Source organism: Planococcus citri, chromosome 2 (genome assembly GCF_950023065.1).
Source record: "Planococcus citri chromosome 2, ihPlaCitr1.1, whole genome shotgun sequence".
In the NCBI taxonomy this organism is placed as follows: Eukaryota; Metazoa; Arthropoda; class Insecta; order Hemiptera; family Pseudococcidae; genus Planococcus; species Planococcus citri.
In genome coordinates this window covers 9,923,931-9,949,277 of record NC_088678.1, presented here as the reverse complement: position 1 = coordinate 9,949,277, position 25,347 = coordinate 9,923,931, and the positions used below count along the sequence as shown (strand labels likewise).

Below are 25,347 nucleotides of genomic sequence, written 5' to 3'. Positions count from 1 at the left end.
TTTGGATTTGAAGTGATACAAAATGGTTTTGAAAAAATTGATCGAAAAGGTCATAAAGATCGATGGCTAATCCGGGTTTATGCTAAAGGGTATTCCCGGTTAAGATAGGTGAAATGGCCCTAATCTCAGATTTGGAAAATCATGATGGATTATTGTTGGGTACCTCCAATAAAAATTTTCGAGCGGAATTTCCGCCGCCCAACCCACCCCCCTTGGTCAGTATAGCCAAAAAACGCGTTTTTTGCGCGAAAAATTCGGTATCCATGAGTGGTGGGGATAAAATTCTGGTACCACGCGGAATGTGTAGGGAAAGCCTGGACCTTTCAACACGATTTTTTTCAAAAATTTTTATCGTAGTGGTGGGGGTAAAATTGACAAAAGAAAACTTTGAAGCGCCACAGCTCCGAACTGAAGGGTGCTACACAAAAACTGTTTTCGCCAAAATGTGTCTTTTTACAAGTACTTTCTTCCTACTAATCCATGAAATTGAAATTTTGTCTGCAAAAGGCTCATATTTGCAAAAAACCCTGAAAAATACGCGGTTTTCACGTTTTTTTGCAAAATTATGCGAAATATGCGAAAAATGAATAGAATAAAAAATGTTGAGCGTCGAATTTCACCCTAGAAAACGTGTTCATGAGGTTGTCAAAACGCTCATCTACTGAAGTTAGCTTTGATTGTAATCATGAGCTCTGTGAATAAAAAAATTCAAATTGAGGAAAGAGCGATTCGGTTATAATTTTCACAGTCTTCTCATTTCAAACTCGTTTCTACAATGCTTGGTCAAAAAAATCCGTAAAAATGAAAATATCGCAAGTCAAACTTACAAAAAGTTACCAAGAATGGGCAAATTAACCAAAAATTGTTCAGAAATCTAACTCAAAATCAGTATTTGCAGAAAATACGAGTACAAATTTCGATCTTACCAAAATTCAAAAACTTTGAAAAAAATCCCAAAATTGTACTAAAAGGTCATCTAAAATGGATTGGTTCAAAATCAGATTGATGTCCTAAAATCAAGGGGTAACTATTACAAACCATAAAAAAATTGACAAACTTAATCCAGGCTTGATAATGAGAGGAAAACAATTTTCAACCAAAATTGGCCCATCATGAGGGACAAATCGTTTGAAAAATCAATTTTTTAGCATTTTTGAAGATCCTTTACCCATACTACATATCCTGAAAAAAAAATATACGTTGTGTATCTTACCCATAGATTGATGTGATAAACATAGGTACCTATCATTTTATTTACAAGTATAATTGAATATTTTTTTCGGGTCAGAATTTTTCTATTTTTAAAGAGAACTAGAAAAAATGAATAGAAAAGAAAATCAAGAGAAGAAATATAAAATTACAAAATATTGATTTTAAAAATGGAAAAAGTTTTTTTTTGCAACACCTAGGCATGTAGTTTACCTATTTATTTTAAAATAACTAGAAAAAAATTAAATTTTGACAATGATTTGGCAAAAAACAGGATTTTTTTAGGATAATTTTGGGAAAATCAAGAATTCTTGCCAATTTAGGCAACAAGATTTTTTGAACATTTCGGCAAAAGCAGGAGTTTTCTTTTGGCAATTTTTACAAAAGTTGGGAGTTTTTTTTAATAATTCTGACAAAAAAGGAACTTATTTACGATTCTGACGCAAACGAGATTTTTTTGACAATTTAGGCAAGAACAGAACTTTGCAGACAATTCTGGCAAAAACATAGCACTGACTTCTTAGGATCATTTTGGCAAAAGAAGGAAAATTTGAAATTTTGGCTACTAACAAAGTTTTTTGGTCATTTCTGCAAAAATATTAGGACTTTCTTAATAATGTCAAAAAAAGGTATTTTTTTTCAACAATTTTGGCATAAAACATGTACTTTCTTGACAATTTTTACAAAAAGTCACGATTTTTTGATAATTATGGAAAAAAATTGGAATTTTGAAATTTTGGACAACAACAGGTCTTTTTGTTCATTTTTTACAAAAAATATTAGGATTTTTTGGTAATGTCATTCAGAAGAAAACGTATTTTTCGACAATTATGACCAAAAACAGTGCTTTTTTGATAATGTCGATAGAAGTTAGAGTTTTTTTATTTCACCAAAAAGTGACTTTTTTGATAATTTTGGCAAAAGTAGGAATTTTTGACAAGTTTGCAGTAGCGATTTTTCGCCCCATACTATGTAGCGACATGACCAATGTGACATGCTGCAAAGATCTGATATGTGTGCGCGCGCTTAGCTCAGTAGATGAGCGTTTTGACAACCTTATGAACACGTTTTCTAGGGTGAAATTCGACGCTCAACATTTTTTGTTCTATTCATTTTTCGCATATTTCGCATAATTTTGCAAAAAAACGTGAAAACCGCGTATTTTTCAGGGTTTTTTGCAAATATGAGCCTTTTGCAGACAAAATTTCAATTTCATGGATTAGTAGGAAGAAAGTACTTGTAAAAAGACACATTTTGGCGAAAACAGTTTTTGTGTAGCACCCTTCAGTTCGGAGCTGTGGCGCTTCAAAGTTTTCTTTTGTCAATTTTACCCCCACCACTACGATAAAAATTTTTGAAAAAAATCGTGTTGAAAGGTCCAGGCTTTCCCTACACATTCCGCGTGGTACCAGAATTTTATCCCCACCACTCATGGATACCGAATTTTTCGCGCAAAAAACGCGTTTTTTGGTTATATTTACCAAGGGGGGTGGGTTGGGGGGCGGAAATTCCGCTCGAAAATTTTTATTGGAGGTACCCAACAATAATCCATCATGATTTTCCAAATCTGGGATTAGGGCCATTTCACCTATCTTAACCAGGAATACCCTTTTAATTACACTCTAAATACTTATGTACAAATTTACAAGAATTAAAAAAATCGCAAAAATGAAGTTGAAATTAGAGAGTAAAAAACAAATTGCAGCATTTTAGTTAGTAAGTACATAGGTAGGTACCTCAATTTGATATTTTTATTTTATTTTTTTTGAGAAGTGAGCATAGCAATATTTGAATCCTTAAAAAATTCCCAAAAATCAACAGGTGAATTTCAGCACCTGAAAATTTTTCTGTACCAACCCCGAATTGTACAATTTCGGACTTGGTACACAACATATACACTCTAAAATTAGTGCTAAAAGTGCCTTTTTCGATTTTTTGGTGAATTTTTGAAAATAAAATTTAGGCCAAAAATGAAGGAAAAATCAAAATTTTACTAAATTGACCAAGAAAGCTGAAATTTGGGATTACGCCTATTTTCAACATCCCAAATCGATTGGAAACGGTTTCATACCGTTCTAAGCAGTTCTGGAGCCTCCAGAAGATTTTTGAAACTCGAAATTCCCACAAAATTTCATCAAATGGAGTTGGAAAGCCGAAATTAATTGTGCAAACTAATTTCAATACGCTATGATGTCGACTGCAGATGAATTTCAAGTCGTTTTGGAGTCTTCGGTATTTTTTGAAAATTCCTGGAGCCTCCAGTAAATTTTTGAAACTTAAAATTTCCCCAAAATTCCTCCAAAACTTCCTCAAAATTGAGATGGAAAGCTGAAATTAATCATGCACTCCAATTTTAACACCCTCTGCAGACGACTTCAGGTGGGTTCAAGTAATTTTGGAGCCTCCAGCGATTATTTGAAAGGTTTTATTGCATTTATAGCAGAATTGAAATTTCCAAAAAGTAGCTGGAACTTTCAAAACCACTTGAGACCATCATGCAGTCGACTTCATATTATTGAATTGAGAGTAAATTTCGGCTTACTAACCCCATTTGATGAAATTTTGGGGAAATTTCAAGTTTCAAAAATCTACTGGAGGCTCCAGTATGGAGTTGCAAAACCGAAATTCATTCTGCGCACTAATTTCAATACATTACGAAGTCGACTGCTTGTGGATTTCAAGTCGTTTTGGAGCCTCCAGCAACTTTTTGAAAATAACTGGAGTCTCCAGTAGATTTTTGAAACTTTAAATTTTCCCGCAAAATTTCATCAAATGTGGTTGGCAAGCGGAAATTTACTCTGAAAATTAATTTCAATACAATATGAAGTCGACTGCATGGTGGTTTCAAGAGGTTTTGAAGCTTCCAGCTACTTTTTGGAAATTTCAATTCTCCTAAAAACGCCATGAAACCTTTCAAAAACCGCTGGAGGCTCCAAAATGACTTGGACCCACTTGAGATCGTCTTGAGAGGGTGTTAAAATTGGAGTGCACTGAGTGCAGAGTTAATTTTGGCTTTCCATCTCGACTTAATGAGAAACTTCAAGTTTCATAAATTGACTGGAGGCTCCAGTAATTTTCAAAAAATCGCTGCAGACTCCAAAACGACTTGAAATTTACCTACAGTCGACTTCGTAGTCGTCTCCATTTTTGATGAAATTTTGTGGGAATTTCGAGTTTCAAAAATCTGCTGGAGGCTCCAGAACTGCTCAAAACAGTTTGAAACAGTTTCTAATCGATTTGGCAGGTCGAAAATATGGTATATCCAAAATTTAAGCTTTCTAGGTCAATTTGGTAAAATTTTCACTTTTGCCCACATTTTGGCTATTTGATTTTTGAAAATTCACCAAAAATCGAAAAAGGCATTTTAGCCCTTGAAATTTTGACAGGTGATGAATTTTTGCCTGCTCTTTTGATCTACCTCTGTATGGTTCAAAAAATTTCTTGCAAGTTCTATGTTGGAACGCAAAATCTGCGATTTCGGCTGACCTGTCAATCAGAATGGCCACCATTTTGTAATTTTGAGGACAAGGACTAGAAATGCTCCTTAGGACTCCCCCTTTAAGAAAAAAGTTGTCACGGAGGATCGGCAGGGGGTGCGATTGATCCTCATGTACCCCCCCCCCCTTCTATGAACCGAACTCCGCTGCAGAATACGAATAAGTAGGTAAAGTGAAATTCATGTTTTATGTACTACGAGTAAGTATTTTTGAACATTTAATTTTGCTTGTAGAGTTATATAAACCCGAAAGCTCTCGATTTTGGATTTAGGGCAAATTATCCCTCTCTTCCCCTTTGGAAATGGCACCTGTGGATTACCGATTTTCATATCACGTGTTTCATTTTTTGATGAACTGATTTAGTATGGGAGCAATGAACTTCAAACTTGTAAAATTTAAGAGTCAACACACTATTTGTAGTCGGACAAGTTCAATTAACGTTTCGCTTTTTTTTTCTTTTCAAGGGTCCTTGTTAATTGGATCTGATTAGGAATTACCAAATTATCATACCTGATTTTCCATTTTCCTCCTGATTTCCGCATTGAAGTCAAATCTACAAGGACGAATAATTGATAATGACGGCCTTCAAATTCATTATTTTAACGTGGCTCACAAGCTTTATAACCGCAGCATATTGTCAAACGGCAACTTCCAGCTCAGAATTAATTTGCAACATCACAACCTATAAAGATGGTGCCATTCTTCCTGGAGCTATAGCGAACGAATGGCAATCAAGAATGATAGACAGTTGTCCTGAAAATTACACAAATAAAGATATCATTGCAAGTTGTGAACGTTTCTATACCACAAAAGATTCTGATATACACTTATTTGTACCACAAACAAGCAACATCACCAATATAATCTACATAAATGCATATTGTGGGTATTGTAATAATGAGAATGAAACCGATTGGGCCGAGAATTACTGGAGTTCTTGGGATCAGTACAGATATTTGGAAAATGCATGCGAGAACTACACATCAAGAATAAGAGCATCAGAAATTGACGACATTGACAAATGGGTTCAGACTTTCATCAGTGATGGGATGATACTGGAATTGACCAGTTATCGCAGAAAGATGCAGTGCTTTGGGGAAAAAAATTGGCCGTTTAGGTTAATAAGACATGTGATTCCTTGTTTAGTGGGTAATTACAGGCAAGGTCAATCCGACAGAATGGAGTCGTACCAATATTATGATAAAAGTGGAAGAAGTTGTAGCCAAATGAGGTTCCTTGTCGATGATTCCTCTATCAAATACCGTTCCCATTTTTACGAGCATTTATCAGAGCTTAATCTCACTGGAGGTGACTATATCGTCAAAACTGGAAATGACTATATAGTTTATATGTGCGCACAATTGTACGACACTACATATTGGGGTAAACTTATTCGCATCTTTATTTCCGTAGCATTTCTGTGTGCTTTTTTAATTATGAATTTTAATAAGCGATATTTTGAAATTTTCTCAAATCAACTTTTGTATGTTTACTCGATAGGATTGATAGTAATGAGCTTACTGCTTACCTACATCTATCTGAAATTCCCAGTCTACGAAGTTTCTTTCTATCTCGTTAGAATTTTTTGGACTTATCACATTCTCTGGACGATATTAATTCTTATGGTATTTTGTAATATAGCGTTTTGCCTGTGCGATCGGTGTGAAAGTATAACCAAAGGGAATACAAATCCATGCTATACGTCAATTCTTCTCGTTTTTGGCCTCGTATTACCTCTATCATTTCCTATAGTGTATCTCTACTTCTTAGAAACTTATGAATATCCAAATGGGAGTCCCCCAATTCTTGAGCATACGGCTGTGCCAATCGTTTCTGCTAAAAATTTACTGTTTATGAAATACGTCTATGAAGCGATCTTGACTGGCTTATCACCTACAGTATTTGGTGTGGGGATATTTTGCATACTGAGTGATATGCCATGTGGTTCAGATGAGGTGAGACCTGCAACGTCCAGAAGAAATTCTCCCACGGTTTTATTCAAAATGTTGTTGATTATGGCTTTCCACTGGGTAGTGTATAGACTTTGTTTGGGGTATTATGGGAATGAAGAGACGTACACTGTTTTTGGTCTGGCCACAAATATGGATATGATGGCGCAGTTGAGTATTGATATTCACGGTGTGCTTGTATTTTTTGTTTTTTTGACTGAAAATACGATGATTAATGATATTTTGATAAAGAATGGATATAAACAGGGAAATACTACTCGAGAGAATTGTAATGGTGCGACAGAAACAACTGTACAATTTCAGTCTTGATGTCGAGACTGAAGTCGTGTTTGTATCGAACAAAGATTTTTGATTGCCAGTACTTGATGCACATTTTATTGTTACCTACCTACTACACTTTATTTTTAAGGAAAAATGCAATGTCATGAGGGTGAACCTACGTAAAAAAAAATCTCTCGAAATTCAGATCTGAAACCATAATGGATGAAATTTAGATAAAATTGCCTCCTTTCTCCCTTTTAGAAAATGGGCACCTACTTAATTAATAAAATTGCCACTTAGATTGAAACTGGATCTTTATAAAAGGGTCATTCCACGTCAATTTGACCAAGAAGTGGTAAGGGTGGGCGGCGATTTTTTTGAAAATTTTCCTGTGGAAAGACCTTCTGAAGGGATGACCATTTTTTGTGATGAGTTCATTTTATCGAGTGAAAGGGTTTTTTCAATTTTTTCAACGGATACGTAAAAATAAGGGTCAAATGGGTCAACTTTACTTGTCAAAACTTTTTTTCATGTTTTAAATCAAAAATTCGCATTTTTCGCAAACTTTCAATTTTTTTAAATCAACTTCACGAAATAATGCCATCCCAATTTTTTAATATGTTGTTCAGCATAAAAAGTTGTCTATAATAATATTTTTTTCAGAATTTTTGAGAGTCGGGACGATATGAAAACTACGTTCTGAAACTTTTCGAGCTAATTTTTCTTACGAAAAAAGTGGCATCACTGATTTTTATGATAGGCTATACTTAATCAAAAAGTCTTTCAAAACCTTTAACTATTGGAAAAAGTTCCATTTTGGTAGGTATCGCAGTTATTGAGTAATCAACTGCTGGAATGGATGATATTGCAAGTTCACTGAAAACTTTAACACCCCCTAGCACTAGCAGCCTTTAAAAAAAAGGTTAGAGGGCTGCGATTTGCGCCATTGGCCATTCCTTTAGAGGGTCTTTCCACAGGAAAAATTTCGAAAAAATCGCCGCCCACCCTTACCACTAATCCCTTGATAAATTTCATAGTTCTTTAGATTACGTACGCTGTGGAAGTTGAGAGGGGGGGGGGTTCATTAATTATTTTCAAGTTACCTAGATCTGTATAAGTAGGAAAATTATTTATTAAGTTTATGTAGTTTTAAAAATTGAAAAAAGAAATTCCTAGATTTTAGGCATTTGAGAAAGACTTTTGAATTCAAATAAGTACCTTAGATATTAGCTATCTTACAATCGTAGATTTTTTGTATTGTAACTTTCTAAAATAATTTTCATACAATGTAAGAGCTTTTTTTCAGGGTTTATAAGATAATAAAATACAATAATGTATTTGTTTTAAGACACTTCGCATTTTTTATAGAGTGATATTTTTGTACTTATACAATAATTTTTGTGAGAATTTTTGATTTACATTTGTGTTATTGTTGTTTTTTTTTTTTAAATGTTTTATAGTACTTGCCATTTCTTGTAATTTATACTTATTAATAAATTCATTGCTTTTACCTCGATTTGAATTAACTTGAATTTTTATACCTATCAAAAGTTGTACCTACGTAAGAAAATACTTTTTTTGACACTGAATTTATGTTTTTGTGCTGGGAGCTGTCTGCAGCCTAAAATTTTAAATAAGCTTATCTGTGTGAGGAAATTTTTTGAACTTGGAAACAAATTGTGCATTGAAATAAAATTTCATAAAAAATCCAACATTTCTTTCATAAGTGAGCATAAAATTATTACAAAGGAAAAAAATTGAAAGCATTCATTTGCAAATTTTTGGGAAAAATAAGAATGCTACACTCGTCATTTTTTAAAGGTTAAGAATATTCTCTTGGAATTTCGTAGTCTCAAACTAGCACATAGAATTTTATTGGGCTTATATTGCAAAATGCAAGATAAAATAGGCCCACTAGAAAACAGGTACTATTAAAATCGCAACTTTGATCAAAATCTTGTGTTTAAAAGTAATTTGTAACTAACTTATGTGACCAGAAAGTACCTACCTATAATTTTCTGAAATAATAACATGTACGTATGTTTGATTTTATCACGAACTTATGAATTTTTTGGTCTATTTTGGAAAAATTTAACCCCCAGATAATGTTCAATTTTTCGTTTTAGCGATCGATATTTTCTTTTAAAGCTAGCCTCAGAGATTCTGATGCCCTGTTGAAAAATAAATGGTCAAAATCAGTGACCAAGTCATCGAGAGTTCCACTTGTGGGTAAATTTTTTTCTACGAACTGATAAATTTTTATTTGCATTTTCAGGTGAATTTTCAATTTTTTTTACCGTTATTTTATTAGAAAGTTGTAAGATATCGGTTTCAAAAATATTAGAGAAAACTTCAAAAGTTCAAGATTGAGCATTTTTGGAAGCTCGATAATTTTTGAAAATTCGCTAAATTTCGTAGATGAAGGAATTATGATACCTACCTTACGTATTTAAAACTACAAACTATTGAAATTCGGTATTAGTACCTCTGAAAATTAAAAAAACACAAGTCATGTGTGTTTTTATAAATTTTTATGATTCGGATTTCGGAGCCTCCTACCAAAAAAATAAGTCACGATTCAAACTCAGCCCAACCAAAAACATAATAAACGATATGTTATATGATACTGCTTCTTCCCTTAAAATTTTTCCAGTAGATATTAAGAGGACGTTCCCTCTCAAGGTACTAGGATCCTGGAACGAAACAAATCAATTTTTAGGTATTTAATTAAAAAAAACCGGCAACGCATTTTTTTCTGAATTTTTGAGTGGCAGCTTCGAGAATATATGTTAGTTGAGTTGAATGAAAAGAACAAAAATAGATACCTAGGTATACAAACTTTGACCATACATAATTTATTAATTACCTATTCACAAAGTAAACTCGATAGAAAAAAAAAACAAAAAAACTTAGGTTTAAAAATGACGTAAGCTGGGCCTACCAAAATTCCAAAAATCAGCCAATCGGCCGCTTGAAGTCAATTCTGTCCATTCTAAACATCGCAGTAAGACAAAAAACAATTCCACAAGTGAGACTCAGTTGCAACCTTGAAAGCAGCTGCCATAAACCAAGCGATAGGTAGACGACGGGCGACGGCGGATACCGAACTGCCTGTAAACCTACGCGAACGAGAATGTGTTTATGTTTACTGTTTGTATGAAATTTGTCCATATAAAAATACGTATAACATGAAGTTCGTTTGGCATAGTTTTTTTATAATTTAATTAGGTATGTTTGGCTCTACATACATTTTAGCCTATACCTTTATCACAAAAAAGAAAAGTTCAATTTAGCACTCTGTTGATTCAAATGAATAAGATGAGATAAGTTTGTGATACGAAAATTTGCAACTTGTTGCTGAATTTTCAAAGTGTGTTGTGCATGGAAAAATTGTACATTTCGAAGATGAAATTAATATCCTGCAATTTCATTCAGATGATGTATACCTGCTTTTACGTGAGTATCTTCTTGAATGTTATGTAACTAAGCAACTATTTACGAATATTTAGGTACTTTAGATTGAACTACGCACCTCACACAACACAAACGTTTATTGTTTGATAATATCTACCGGCTTTATTAAGGCGGTGCCTCTGGGAAAGAGTTCTTACTGTGGTATAGGTATTAATTTGCTCTTTCCACGTTAGATGTTGTTTTTAGGTACATACTTTGAAATTTTGGTGTGTAATATACATTGGAATACATTTGGACCCTGAGATGTTACACAATAGAACCCAAAGCCACCAATTGAAGTTGAAAATTAAAAAAAAAAAGTTACGTATTCCCGCGAAAATTCTGACCTTGATCAACGTTTTTAACCATGAATTGAGAGAATTCCCGCGAGGCGAACGTCAAATAATAAGGATAATTTTTATTTTTAATACTCCAAGAGTCAACGGAAAAAATGGGTTTATGTGCCCTACAAATTTTTCAAAATTGTAGAAATTCACTCATTTCATATCTTTTCAAACCAATGGCAATTTCAAGGTCTCAATTTCACAAAAAAAAAATCAAGAATTTTTGTACATTTTTTTACCAAAAAAAGCCCGATAGCTTTCTATGTATGTAGTTTAATTTGCATCAGGTGCGGACTCAGTCGGTTGGAGGCCCCTAGCGGATGCATCGAATGGGGCCCTCAAAAATATAAACCTCCCCCCCGGAATATTTCTCCTGTTGTTTTTCCTCAGGATCACGCGGATACTTGAATGTCAGTTATGTTGTACAATTGTTTTTTTAAAAATTATTTTTTTATTTTGTCTTTGCGAAAATGAGAAGTCAATCTGACAAGAAAAAAACTGAAGCTTTTTTTGGGTGGAGGGGAGTGAAGGGGAGGGGGTGTTGAATGAAATTTTCCGAATGGTGAGAGAAAAAAATATTAATTTTTACTAATAAAATGACGTCGAGTTTTTAAAATAAAATACTCGTAAAATTAAAAAATTGTTATTTTCATTTTTTTAAAAAATTCAAGGAAGTTTCACTCTGGTATTTTTTTTTTAGTTTAGAGATGAGAATTAACAAGGGCAAAAGTTTTCAAAAATTGGGGTTTCGAAAAGTAAAAAACAATCTTCAAAAATAATGTTTATTTCTTTTGATCCAAAATTTTAGAATTTCAATGATGAGTTTTTGAAAATTCAAGTTTTAAAAATTAAAAGTAAACAGACTCCAAATTCTCCCCTCAAAAAGGGAGTTTTAGTACAACCGAAAAAGCTTGAAAAAGTAACCAAAAAAGTGAAAAAATGCGAACAAAACATTTTAATAGGTACTGAAAAGAAATAACTAAAAAAACAAAAACAAAAACAAACAAACAGAATATTACGAATTGAAATGAATTTAATTTTGAAATATTGAACTATTTCAAAATTTTTTGGTGAAAAATTAAGACTTTTTGATAATTTTTCAACAACAAAGTAGGTAAGAATTTTGGCGGTTTCTAACGGAAAAGGAAACTATAACTTTTTTTTAAAACAAAGTAAAAACTCAAAATTTTTTAAAAAAACTACTGTTTTTAGAATTTTTTTTAAAGGATTTTTTCACAATTTTTGGTAAAAAAATAGAATGTTGACAATTCTAGCAAAAAGATTTAGGCCTATGGCAATACTTGAACTGGGCTTTTTTATATAATTTTGAAGAAGAAAATTTTAAAGCTAAAATTTGATAAGATAATTTCATAGTAAAAATTAGCTATTTTTGTTGAGAAAAAGAAATAAGTGCATTTTATTACTGCAAAAAAGCTAGGATTTTCAGCAATTGGGATAACTTTTGTACAATTTTTGGAAAAAAATAAAATTTTTTTATAATTTTTTGCAAAAAACAGAATTTTGACAATTTTTAGCAAAAATGCATGAATAACTGTTTTTGAGAAAAGGCACGAACTTTTGGCAATTATTGATCGCAAATAAATATGAGTTCAAATTTAGTTTTACTCTCACCCATCCTTTAAAATCTAGATTCCCTCCTCAATTTCGGGTCATTCCACCTCAACTCCATCAACGTGTTGGAGCCACGTCCTTCAATTTCACTCAATTTTTTTTTACAATATCTACCCACTCAATAAGTAAGAAACACGTAATCAGTTTGGTCCCAGCCCTCTTAGGGGGTGGGTAGGGGCTTCCATTATTTTCACATTGTCTCGAGGTACTCAACTTTAGCAGCGCGTTCCTCCAAAGCTATGATACTTTGATCAAAACTGATTTCACAGTTCGAAAGGGCATTGAATTCTGAACTTTTTAAACATTTTGAAATTTTCAAAAGTTGAAAGTTAAACTTTCAAATTGTAAGTTTGAATTTTAAAATGGCGTTGTAAGTGGGAGCTGTCATTTAAAATTCTGAAAAATTTTTCATAGTTGTACCTTTTGATGCTTTTTCGAAATATTTAATTTTCAATATGGGATCTTTCAATGGAGAGGAAGCACCCCCTCCCCCAAATTTGGGCAAGACTTTCAGAAAAAAATATGGGGCGTGTGATGTATCGAATTGTATGTTTTTGGTGACGCTGAACACGAATATGACGTTAGATTTTCGATTGGACTCTATCCACGGCCCCCAGCACCTCCCCAAATGGGGTAAAAGTTCAAAAAAGTGTTTTGTTAGTGCGATACATGAAATATGTAGTATGTTTTTGGTGACGCTGAATAAGAATATGACGTCAGATTTTAGATTTGACCCCATCCAGGTCCCCAGCATCTCCCCAAAAGAGGTAACCTAACAGAAAAATGGTTATACATTCGTGTGACACATGAAATAGTACGTTTTCGATATCGCTGAGCACGAATTTAGCCTTAGTTATTCAAATTGACCTCACCCATGGCTCCCAGAAATTCCCTCAAGGGGTAAAAGTTAAAAGAATTGTGGGGGGCTATGGATGAGACCTCATCAGATCATCCACTTTTTTCACCTTTTCTTATATTTTTGGAATGGGCATGAATTTCAAAAATTGAAATTCACTTGCAGAGTTACATCAACCCAAAAGCCCTTGAGGGCTATTTTATCCCTCTAAAGTACCTATGGTAAGATCAATGACTACCTCTTTGAGCCACGAACTATTAAAATGTAGCCAATATACTACTCATAGTCAGACAAGTCAAGTTAATCTTTCCTTACTTTTTTTTTCAGGGGCTCTTGTTAATTGAGTAAAACTGGGAACCACCAAAATATCGTAGCTGCATCACCTGATTTTCGCATTGAAGACAGATCTACAATGAAAAAAGAAATAACGATGGAGGTGTTCAAATTCATCATTCTCACGTGGCTCGCAAGCTTTGTACCTGCAGCGTACTGCCAAATTGGAAATTTCAGCTCAGAAAAGATTTGCAACATCACAATCTATCAAGAACCTGGCGTTGTATTAAACGTATGGCAATCAAAACTGATAGACAGCTGTCCTAAAAGTTTCAAAAATCAAACTATTATTCGACTTTGTGAACATTTCGATACCTCGAAGGATGGTGGTATATTCTTATTTGAACCGAAAACAAACAACATTACTAAAATAACCTACATAAATAAATATTGCGGGTATTGTAATAACGAGAATGATACCGATTGGAATGCGCTGGATCACTGGAGCTCTTGGGTACAGTTAGGATTTTTGGAAGACCAGTGCTATAACTACACAAAAACAAAAAAAATAGAAACATTAGAAGTTGATGACTTTGACAAATGGACTCAGACTTTCTTCAACAAAGGGATGATACTGGAGACGGAATTTTTCCCCAGAAAGCTGCAGTGCTTTGGGAAAGAGAATTGGCCAATAAAGTTAATAAACCGGGTGATTCCTTGTTTAGTACAAAATTATATAAATGGTCAAGGCTACAGATTGAAGTCGTGTCAATACTTCGATAAAAATGACAGAAGTTGCAGGAAAATGGAGTTTACTATTCAAGGGCTCTACTTCGATTATCGTTCCAAGTTATACAATAATTTTTCACAAATAAATCTACCCGGAGGTGAATATGTAGTTCAAACTGGGAACGATGACGTATTCTATATGTGTAAACAAATTTACCAAGCTGGATATTGGGGTAAACTTTTACGTATCTTTATTTCTATAGCATTTCTGTGTGCTTATTTAATCATGAATTTTAATAAGCGATATTTGGAAATTTTCTCAAACCAACTTTTGTATGTTTACTCAATAGGATTGATAGTAATGAGTGTATTGCTTACCTACATCTATCTGAAATTTCCGGTTTACGGTATTTCTTTCTATCTCGCTAAAATTTTCTGGACTTATCACTTTCTCTGGACGATGTTAATTTTTATTGTATTTTGTAAATTAGCGTTCTGCCTTTGCGATCGGTGTGTAAATATAACCAAAGGGGATACAAATGCATACCATTCATTATTTCTTTTCCTTTTTTTCGTCGTATTACCCGTATGCTTACCTTTAATGTATCTCAACTTCTTAGAAACTTATGAGCATAAGTGCCCTTTAATTCCTGGGCATACAGCTGTGATAGAAGATGTACCTTCCGGAAATTTAGAGTATATGAGATTAGTCTTAATTACGATCTTTTGGTTAATGCCTATTGCCTATATTATTTTTTCCGGCGATAATTTGCATACTGATTGATATGTCATGTAGTAATCCTGATGATGTGAGATCTGCAACACCGTCCAGAGGAAAATCTCCGATTCTTTTCCTCAAAATGTTGTTGATTATGGGTTTCCATTTTGTACTGTATTTACTTTGCTCAGGGTTTTATGTGAATGAAAATACGTACACTGTTATTGGTCTATCCATGGATACGGTGGCCCAGCTCAGTATTGATTTTCACGGTGTGCTTGTATTTTTTGTTTTCATAACTGAGAATACCTGGATTAATGATATTTTGATAAAGCATGGATATAAGCAGGGAAATACTACTCAACAGAATTGTAATGGTGCGACAGAAACAACTATACAATTTCAGTCTTGATGTAAGACTGAAGTCATGTTTTCCTCATAAGTACAAAGTTTTTATTTCCAGTAAGTACTTGATAAGTATTTTATTGTTACCTACTGAGTAGGTACATTTTATTTTAAGTAAAAATGTAATGCCATGAAGATGAATCTAAAAAAGATTTAAAAAATTGAATAGGTATGTACCTGATTCTACTATAGGTAGGTACAGTGAAACCATTTTTGGAGCCTGATTAAAACTCAACAGTGTAGGTACCTGAAAAAAAAAACTTTTTAAATGATCTCTTGATAAATTTCACACTTTTTTTAAATTACGTGGGCTGTAGAAGATTTTTGAATTGAAATAACCACTCTTCAATCATGAATTTTTCGAAATGTAACTGTCTAAAATAATTTTCAAACATGTTTTAGAGCTTTTTTCAGACTTGAAGATTATAAAATAAAAATGTACTCAGGTATTTGTTTTAAGACACTTTGCAATATTCATTATTCATTTGGGTGATATTTTTGTACTTAGCTATGTAAGGATTTTTGTGCATATTTTTGATTTACTTACATATTTTATTGTATTGTATTTTTTTATTTTTTTACTTTTTTACAAAAATATAATTTATAATGCGATTTCTTTTAATTTATATGCATTAATAAATTCATTTCTTAACTAGATGTTTATACCTCTCTAAAGTTGTAGGTAAGAAATTCCTTTTTGTCCCTGTCCAACCTGATTTGGGAAAAATAACCCAGCTCCAGATTCTGCATCGTCTTAGGTCACTGCCATTAAAATCCAAGATCACTATTACAGCTAATCACAGAGTGGTTGAAAGTTTTACAAATCATTTTTTTTTTTGAGTAATTTGTATTTTGAAATTTTTTCATCTCATTTACCTCGCGTTAATCACCAATCAAAACATCTGAATATGTAATTTCCCCAAACTGAAGGGATATTTTGGAATGCTGTTGCGCCAATTTTTTGATCTTTATTACCAATTTGAAAAATTCACCAAATTTTGTTGTTGTTTTGAAACTAACGATAATGACCAAAAAATTGGCCCAATTACACTTACAAATTTTCCCCAAATCAAAAAAAAAATATATGTATCTTTAAGATGTTTTAATATACTCAGATAGGGATTCCAAAATTGCAGGTTATTGAGATGCTAGAATTTTGCTCAAAATATTTTTGTAGCATCTTTTTTCAGGAAAAAATAAAAACCGCCATTATTGGCTCTAACACCCTCTTGGGGCAAGTGAAGCAGTTTCTATCCAACTATTGAAATTTCTCGCCATATAATGGGTGACCGAAAAATAGTTGAAGTAAAAATTCAGTATTTTCGTTTCAAAGAGTAATTAGCACTGTGAGAATCTCGGAGGGTTGCATACATGCAGTACGTTTAGGAGCTACACACGCAACGTCTTCGGTTTCTCCGAAGCAAGGCTTGTTTTGGGAGCGCAGTGCTGCCAACTTAAAAACTTGAAATTTTAGCAAATTTTGAGAAATTTTAAAATGATGAAATATTTTAAAAGTAGTCCATGGAGCTGGTAGAGGTTGACGAAAGAAACAAAAAACCTCATATAAACTTTTTGCCTGACTTGAAATTTGAAGGGGCAATGATTCGGATTTCAATGTTGAAATTAATGAGTAAATTATTGTCTCGTCATAAATTTTAAAACAATTGCAATTTTTTAAGATGGTTGGTATTTGAACAGTAATGGACCAAGGGTGACATAGCAATTTGAATTTTTTAGATAAGTTGATTAGAGAATTTTTGACAAGCATTTCTGTACCGGAACTACTTTTTGGTCACCCGGTAATTATAATGCCCAATTTTGGACTCCAATAGGTAGTAAATAGCTCGAGACTGAAGCAACTTGGAGATTTTCCATTTTCAGCGTTTCTACAAACTACGATAATTTGGAGTAGATTCAAAATTATTGACCAAAAATTTAAAAAAGTTCAAGATTGAGCACTGTTGGAAGGTTAATTTTTGAAAACTTGCTAAACTTCGCAGCTGTACGAAGTTTGAAAATTCAAAACATTTCAGGAAGTATACATTTTCACGTGAGCTGGGTCCACAAGAAATCAGCCAATCGGTTGCTTGTAAGCGATTCCGTCTGTTTTGAACATCCCATCAAGGCAAAAAAATTTTAAATAATACAATGTAGGTTGGCGGCGAGTTGCAACCTTGAAAACAGTTGTCATGAGCCAAGCTATAAACGACTGCTGATACCGAACTAATTGTATATGCGCACGAAATTCTGTTTACACTTTACTGTCTGCATAAAATTCGTTGATATAAAAATACATACCTAAGTACATACTCGTATAACAAGTGGTTCGTCTGGCAGGTGACGAAGTTTGTTTTTTTTTTATAAATTTCATTATGTTCGTTTTTACGTATATATTGTTGCTTATGTCTTTATCACAAAAAAGATGACAAAAACGTTGGATTTGTCCCTCTGTTGATTCCAATGTGTAAAATGAAATAAGTTTGAGAAAAGTAGTACATTTCGTAAATGGAATTAATATCGTGCAGTTTCATTCAGTTGAATGCATACCTGCTTTTACGTGAGTATCTTCTTGAATGTTATGTAGCTGACTATGTATTTACGAGTAGGTACTATGTACTTTAAATTAAACTACGAACCTCACACAAACGTTCAGTGTTTATGTATACCGGCTTTATTAAGGCGGTGGCTCTGGAGAAGAGTTGTCACTCGAGCTTTTCCACGTTACATGTTGTTTTAAGATACTTTGAAATTTTGGTGTGTAATATTATGTGTACTTGCCACATTGGAATACATTTGGACCCTCAAATGTTACACAGTAGAAGCTAAAGGCACCAGTTGGGTCAAAATCTAAAAAAAAAAAAAAAAACTATTCCTGCGAAAATTCTAGACAATTCCAAGGCCTCACAAGGGAACCTCTTGAGGTGTCCGCCTCCGATTTGAACGAGGGACCGCGATTTTTGGAAAGAGCATGTTATAAAACCCCCAAATCCAAATTTTCAGCTGCCCAAGTTCATTTTTCGATTTTTGGCGAATTTTTGAAAACCCAAAATTGACTATTTTGGTGATTTATGTTTTTTTTTAAAAAGTACGTACTTGATCAGTAAAAATGTTCAAAATAAGTCCCAAAACTAATATTAACCCCTCAAATCCAAATTTCGCCATTTCCAGCCATTCTGGAGGCTCTAGCGCGATTTTTCAATTTCTCCAGAATTTTTAATTTGCTCCAGAAGGCGTGAAAATGAAGTTGGACAGCTAAAAATCGAGTTGTATGTTATACTCGACATGTTTAACGAATTTATCCACATTTTAGCCGATTCTGGAACGGACACCTCAAGAGTGGTTTTTTGACCAGCTTTTTTTCAAAATAAAAATATTCAAAAATCAAAAATTTCCCGTTTACGAGAAAATTTTTGAAATTGGCGCGAATCGCAGTATTTCATCAGGAACAAACCCCACGAGGGCGAATTTCGCCATTTCCCGCCATTCTGGAGGCTCCAGCGCGATTTTTCAATTTCTCCAGAATCTTCAATTTGCTCCAGAAGGCGTGAATATGAAGTTGGGCAGCTAAAAATCGAGTTGTGTGTTATACTCGAACTTTTTAACGAATTTAATCACATTTGAGCCGATTCTGGAGGGAACTCCTCAAGAGTGGTTTTTTGACCAGCTTTTTTCATTATAAGAAATCCAAAAAAATCAAAATTTTACCGTTTGCGAGGAAATTTTCAAAATTTGCGCGAATCACTGTATTTTGAACACAACAAACCCCCTGAGGCCGAGTTCCTCCATTTACAGCCATTCTGGAGCATCCAGTGCGATTTTTAAATTTCTCCAGAATTTTCAATTTGCTCCAGAAGGCGTGAATATGAAGTTGGGCAGCTAAAAGTCGAGTTGTGTGTTGTACTCGAACTGTTTAACGAATTTATTCACATTTGAGCCGATTCTGAAGGGGACACCTCAAGAGTGGGTTTTGACCAGCTTTTTTCATAATAAAAATATCCAAAAATTAAATGGAGGACCAAGAAAGGCTGGAAATGGCGAAATTCGCTCTCCTGTGGTTAATTAATAACGAAATACAGCGACTCGCGCAAATTTCAAAAATTTTCCCGCAAACGAGAAATTTTTGATTTTTGAATATTTTTATTTTGAAAAAAAGCTGGTCAAAAAACCACTCTTGAGGTGTCCGCTCCAGAATCGACTCAAATGTGGGTAAATTCGTTAAACAGGTCGAGTATAACACACAACTCGATTTTTAGCTGCCCAACTTGATATTCACTCCTTTTGGAGAAAATTGAAAATTCTGGAGAAATTAAAAAATCGCACTGGAGGCTCCAGAATGGCTGGAAATGGTGAAATTTGGATTCGTCGGGGGGTTGATATCAGTTTTAGGACTTATTTTGAACATTTTTACTGATCAAGTACGTACTTTTTTAAAAAAAAGCATAACTCACCAAAATAGTCAATTTTGGATTTTCAAAAATTCGCCAAAAATCGAAAAATGAACTTGGGCAGCTGAAAATTTGGATTTGGGGGTTATAGAACATGCTCTTTCCAAAAATCGCAGTCCCGTTCAAATCGGAGGCGGACACCTCAAGAGGTTCCCATTCACCTCCTCTGGAGCCTCGGACCCCTCCTCAATTTCCACTATTTTTGACATGAAACTATTTTTGGTATGGTTTTCATATGAACTGAACTCCCTGAATACGAATATGACGTAACATTCAATGTTAAACTTTCATCTAGGCCATGCTATGAACTTCTTTGCCAATTTCTTATTTTTTTGGAATGGGCATGAATTTCAATTTGCAGAATTATATGAACCCGTAAACCCTTGAGGGCCATTTTATCCTTCTAAAGTGGCTACGACATTTTTGAATTAGGCAAATACACTAATACAGTATTAACATTTACCAGAAATTTTGGGGTAGGTTATCGTTGTCCCTCCCCTCTTTTCCAAACGGCATCACACCAGGAGTGGGTCATTCCATGTTATTTCGACTAAGTACAAAAATATGATTTTGAAAGTCATGTCTTTCGATTTCACTCAATTTTTTTTACAATATCTACTCACTCAATAAGTAAGAAACACGCAGTCACTTTGGTCCCAGCCTCCTCAGGGGGCGGATGGGAAGGCATTCCATTATTTTCACATTGTCTCGAGGTACTCAACTTCAGCAGCGCATTCCTTCGAATCTATGATACTTTGATCAAAACTGATTTCACAGTTTGAAGGGGCATTGCATTCTAAACTTTTTAAGAATTTTGAAATTTTCAAAAGTTGAAAGTTGAACATTCAAATTGAAAGTTTGAATTTTAAAATGGCGTTGTCAGTGGGAGCTACCATTTAAAATTCTGAAAAAATTTTCATAGTTGTACCTTTTGATGCTTTTTCGAAATATTTAATTTTCAAGATGGGATCTTTTAATGGTGAGGAAGCACCCCCTCCCCCAAATTTGGGCAAGACTTTCAGAAAAAAATATGGGGCGTGTGATATATCGAATTGTATGATTTTGGTAAGGCTGAACACGAATATGACGTTAGTTTTTCGATTGGACTCCATCCACGGCCCCCAGCACCTCTCCAAGTGGTGTAAAAGTTAAAAAAAGTAACTCGAAAGCCCTTGAGCGCCATTTCATCCCTCTAATGTGCCTATGGTCTTTTTGAATTTTCAAAAATATTGTAGCAGATTATCTTATCGCTGTCTCCCTCCTTCTCCAAACGGCACCTCTGGAGTCCAAATAATTTACCGATGTACATACCTACATATCACGTGAATTTTCTCAATTTTAGGTCGATAAAGTCAAGATGAAAATTTAAGCCCGAATAAATTTTCTCTACATTATAGCCTCGATTTTTAAGAGGCCCACAACAACTAGATGTATTCAACACGTCATGTTTTCCCATTTAGTATGTTGGTTTTCATAACAAAAGGGAACATGAGACTTTGAAACACAGATCATGGCTACCTTTTTGATCCACGAAATATTAAAATTTAGCCAATATATGTACTATACTCATAATCTTACAAGTCAACTTAACCTTTCCTTACTTTTTTTTCAGGGGCTCTTGTTAATTGAGTGAAACTAAAAACTACCAAAATATCGTAGCTGCTCTTGCTTTTCCATTTATCGCCTGATTTTCGCATTGGAGACAGATCTAAAATGGAAAAAGAATTAATGATGGAGGTGTTCAAATTCATCATTCTCACGTGGCTCACAAGCTTTGTACCTGCATCATATTGCCAAATTGGAAACTCCAGCTCAGAAAAGATTTGTAACATCACAATCTATCAAGAAGATGGCACTTTTCCTGGAGCTATAGCAGACGAATGGCAATCAAAAATTATAGACAGTTGTCCTGAAAATTACACAAATCAAGATATCATTGCAAGCTGTGAACGTTTCCATCCCTCGGAGGAAATTGAATCAGATTTATTCATTCCGAGAACAAACAACATCACCAAAATAACCTACATAAATAAATATTGCGGGTATTGTAATAACGAGAATGATACAGATTGGGATAAGTATTACTGGAGAACTTGGGAAAAGTTTAGATTTTTGGAAGACCCATGCGATAACTACACATCAAAAATAGAAGCATCGGATGTTGATGACTTCGACAAATGGATTCAGACTTTCCTCAATAACGGAATGATACTGGAGTCGATCCCTTATCGCAAAAAGTTGCAGTGCTTTGGGAAAAAAAATTGGCCTTTTAAGTTGATAAGCAATGTGATTCCTTGTTTAGTGAGCAATTATATATATGGTCAGTCCAAGAGAATGAAGTCGTGCCAATATTATGATAAAATTGGCAGAAGTTGTAACAAAATGGAGTTCATCCTCGATGGTTACATTTTTGAATATCGTGATAAAAATAAGGATTATCACCACTTATCAGAAATTAATCTCACCGGAGGTGATTATGTCGTCGAAACTGTAAATCAAGACCTATTTTATATGTGTAAACAAATTTACCAAGCAGGATATTGGGGTAAGCTTTTACGCGTCTTTATTTCTATAGCATTGCTGAGTGCTTATTTAATCATGAATTTTAATAAACGATATTTGGAAATTTTCTCAAACCACATTTTGTACGTTTACTCAATAGGATCGATAGTAATGAGTGTATTGCTTACCTACATCTATCTGGAATTCCCAGTTTCCAATGTTTCTTTCTATCTCGCTAAAATTTTCTGGTCTTATCACTTTATCTGGACGATGTTAATTTTTATTGTATTTTGTAATCTAGCGTTCTGCTTGTGCATTCGGTGGGAAGATATAACCAAAGGGAATACAAATGTACATTATTATTCATTATTTCTTTTCGTTTTTTTCGTCGTATTACCCGTATTCTTACCTCTAATGTATCTCAACTTCTTAGAAACTTATGAAAATAATTGCCCTTTAATTCATGGGCATATGGCTGTGCTAGACGTTGTACCTCCTGGAAATTTAGAGTATATGAAATTATTCTTAAATGCGATCTTATCTTGGTTAATGCCTATTATATTTTTTCCTGCGATAATTTGCATACTGATTGATATGTCATGTAGTAATCCTGATGAAGTGAGATCTGCAACACCGTCCAGAGGAAAATCTCCGATTTTTTTTCTCAAAATGTTGTTGATTATGGGTTTCCATTTTGTACTGTATTTACTTTGCTCAGGGTATTATAGGAATGAAAATACGTACACTGTTATTGGTCTATCCATAAATATGGACACCGTGGCACAGCTCAGTATTGATTTTCACGGTGTGCTTGTATTTTTTGTTTTCTTAACTGAGAATACTTGGATTAATGATATTTTGATAAAGCATGGATATAAACAGGGAAATACTACTCAACAGAATTGTAATGGTGCGACAGAAACAACCGTACAATTTCAGTCTTGATGTGAGACTGAAGTCATGTTTTTCTCATAAGTACAAAGTTTTTATTTCCAGTACTTGATAAGTATTTTATAGTTACCTACTGAGTAGGTACATTTTATTTTAAGTAAAAATGTAATGCCATGAAGATGAATATAAGAAGATTTTGAAAAATTGAATACCTAGGTATGTACCTAATTCTACCACACAGTGAAACCATTTTTGGAGCCTGATTAAAACTGAACAGTGTACCTGAAAAAAAAAACTTTCTAAAATGATCTCTTGATAAATTTCACAGTTTTTCAAATTACGTACGCTGTGGTGTGGAAGATTTTTGAATTTAAATAACCACTCTTCAATCATGAATTTTTCGAAATGTTACTGTCTAAAATAATTTTCAAACAATTTTAAGAGCTTTTTTCAGACTTGAAGATTATAAAATAAAAATGTACTCACGTATTTGTTTTAAGACACTTTGCAATATTCATTTGGGTGATATTTTTGTACTTACCTATGTAAGGATTTTTATGTATACCTACTCGTATTTTTGATTTTAGGTACATAATTTTATTTTATTGTAGTTTTCTATTTTTTTTACTTTTTTACAAATACATGCGATTTCTTTTAATTTATATGTATCAATAATTTCATTTCTTATTCCTCAATTTAGACCAACTATAGAATTTTATTTATATCTCTCTAAAGTTGTAGATGAGAAAATATGTACTTTTTTGTGCCTGCAGCCCAACCTGCTTCGAGAAAAATAACCCAGCTCCAAAATATACCTACTTAGTATTTCAGATTCTGCATCGTCTTATAGGTAAGGTAATTGCCATTAAAATCCAAGATCACTATTACAGTTCACCGAGTGGTTGAAAGTTTTACAAAAATTGTTTAATTTTAAGTAAATTTGTGTTCTGAAAATCTTTTCATCTCATTTACCTATCTCACATTCATCACCAGTTAGAACATTTAAAGATATAATTTCTTAAACTGAAGGGGGGGGGGGTAATGGGGTAATTTTGGAATTCAGTTGCTCAATTTTTTGATCTTTTTTACCAATTTCAAAAAAGAAAATATAATCATGTAGGTACATATTATACCTACCTATTTGTATTGGCACTACCGAAAAAGTGATTTGAACGACAGGACATTGAAACGACAAAATAAGGGATGAACAATATGTAATGCATGTCCAAATAAAGTTTTGACCGCCAAAAAAATTATTCCCTGCAAAAAAATATTCCCAGAAAAATAACTCATTTTGTAATACCTAGGTAGATAATTTTTTTTTATAAAAATAAACATAAATTTTACGAATAATATAAGTCCCTCATTTTTAAAAATAACTCCTTAGTTTCAGTCTGAAAGTTGAAAAATTCTTTGGCTGGAATGTTCTTTTAAATGAATTTTGAATTCAAAAAAGTTTTGATTTCTAAAAAAATTCGATTTATTGCAGAAATTGCTGAAAAGTTGTATTTTTTTTTTGCTGAGAAAAATCTTTGTTTTCTTGGTCAAAATTTTCAAAAAATTGTCAAAAAGACTTTTTTTTCAGAATTACCAAATATGTAGAGGAGAAGGTACAAATATGGACCCCCTCTAGCTTTTTGGCTTTAAAGAGTAGAAAAAAATAAAATTACACCATTAGAAAGGCCAAAGACTCTAGTATATTGTGTAAAAAAATTCATTTTTTTTGTTGAAAACTCACGGAGAAATTTGAAATTTAGAAAAGTGACATAAAATGGTACAAATATGGACTCTGGTACAAATATGGACCCCCCTCAAAAAATGAATAAAAATGTCAGAAAATTGAACAAAAATTCATCTATTTTTTTTTTTTTTTGTTTTGAAACTGGCGATAATGAGCAAAAAATGAGCACAACTAGATTTAAAAATTTTCCCCAAAATTGAAAAAAAATCGTTGGATGTTTTAATAAGTATAGATTGAATAGGTATTCCAAAATTTCAGGTTGAGATGCTGCTAAAAAATTTAGCTCAGAATATTTTTGTCGGATGTTTTTTTTAGGAAAAAATAAAAATCACCATTATTGGGTCTACAACCCTCTCTTGGGGCAGGTGAAGCAGTTTCTATCCAACTATTGGAATTTCTCGTCATAATTATAGAGACCAAT

At 33.4% G+C, this 25,347-nt stretch overlaps 2 long non-coding RNA genes across 2 annotated transcripts; both read left to right on the top strand.

Moving 5' to 3' along the window:
- The first annotated feature begins 10,024 nt into the window (after positions 1 to 10,024).
- LOC135834565 (uncharacterized) lies at positions 10,025 to 15,959 on the top strand. The gene is made up of 2 exons (XR_010556701.1): positions 10,025 to 10,393; positions 13,550 to 15,959. It is a non-coding gene; the product is annotated as an uncharacterized LOC135834565 (long non-coding RNA).
- Positions 15,960 to 17,552: 1,593 nt separating this feature from the next.
- Positions 17,553 to 23,843, top strand: LOC135834563 (uncharacterized). The gene is made up of 2 exons (XR_010556700.1): positions 17,553 to 17,904; positions 21,405 to 23,843. It is a non-coding gene; the product is annotated as an uncharacterized LOC135834563 (long non-coding RNA).
- The last annotated feature ends 1,504 nt before the right edge of the window (positions 23,844 to 25,347 follow it).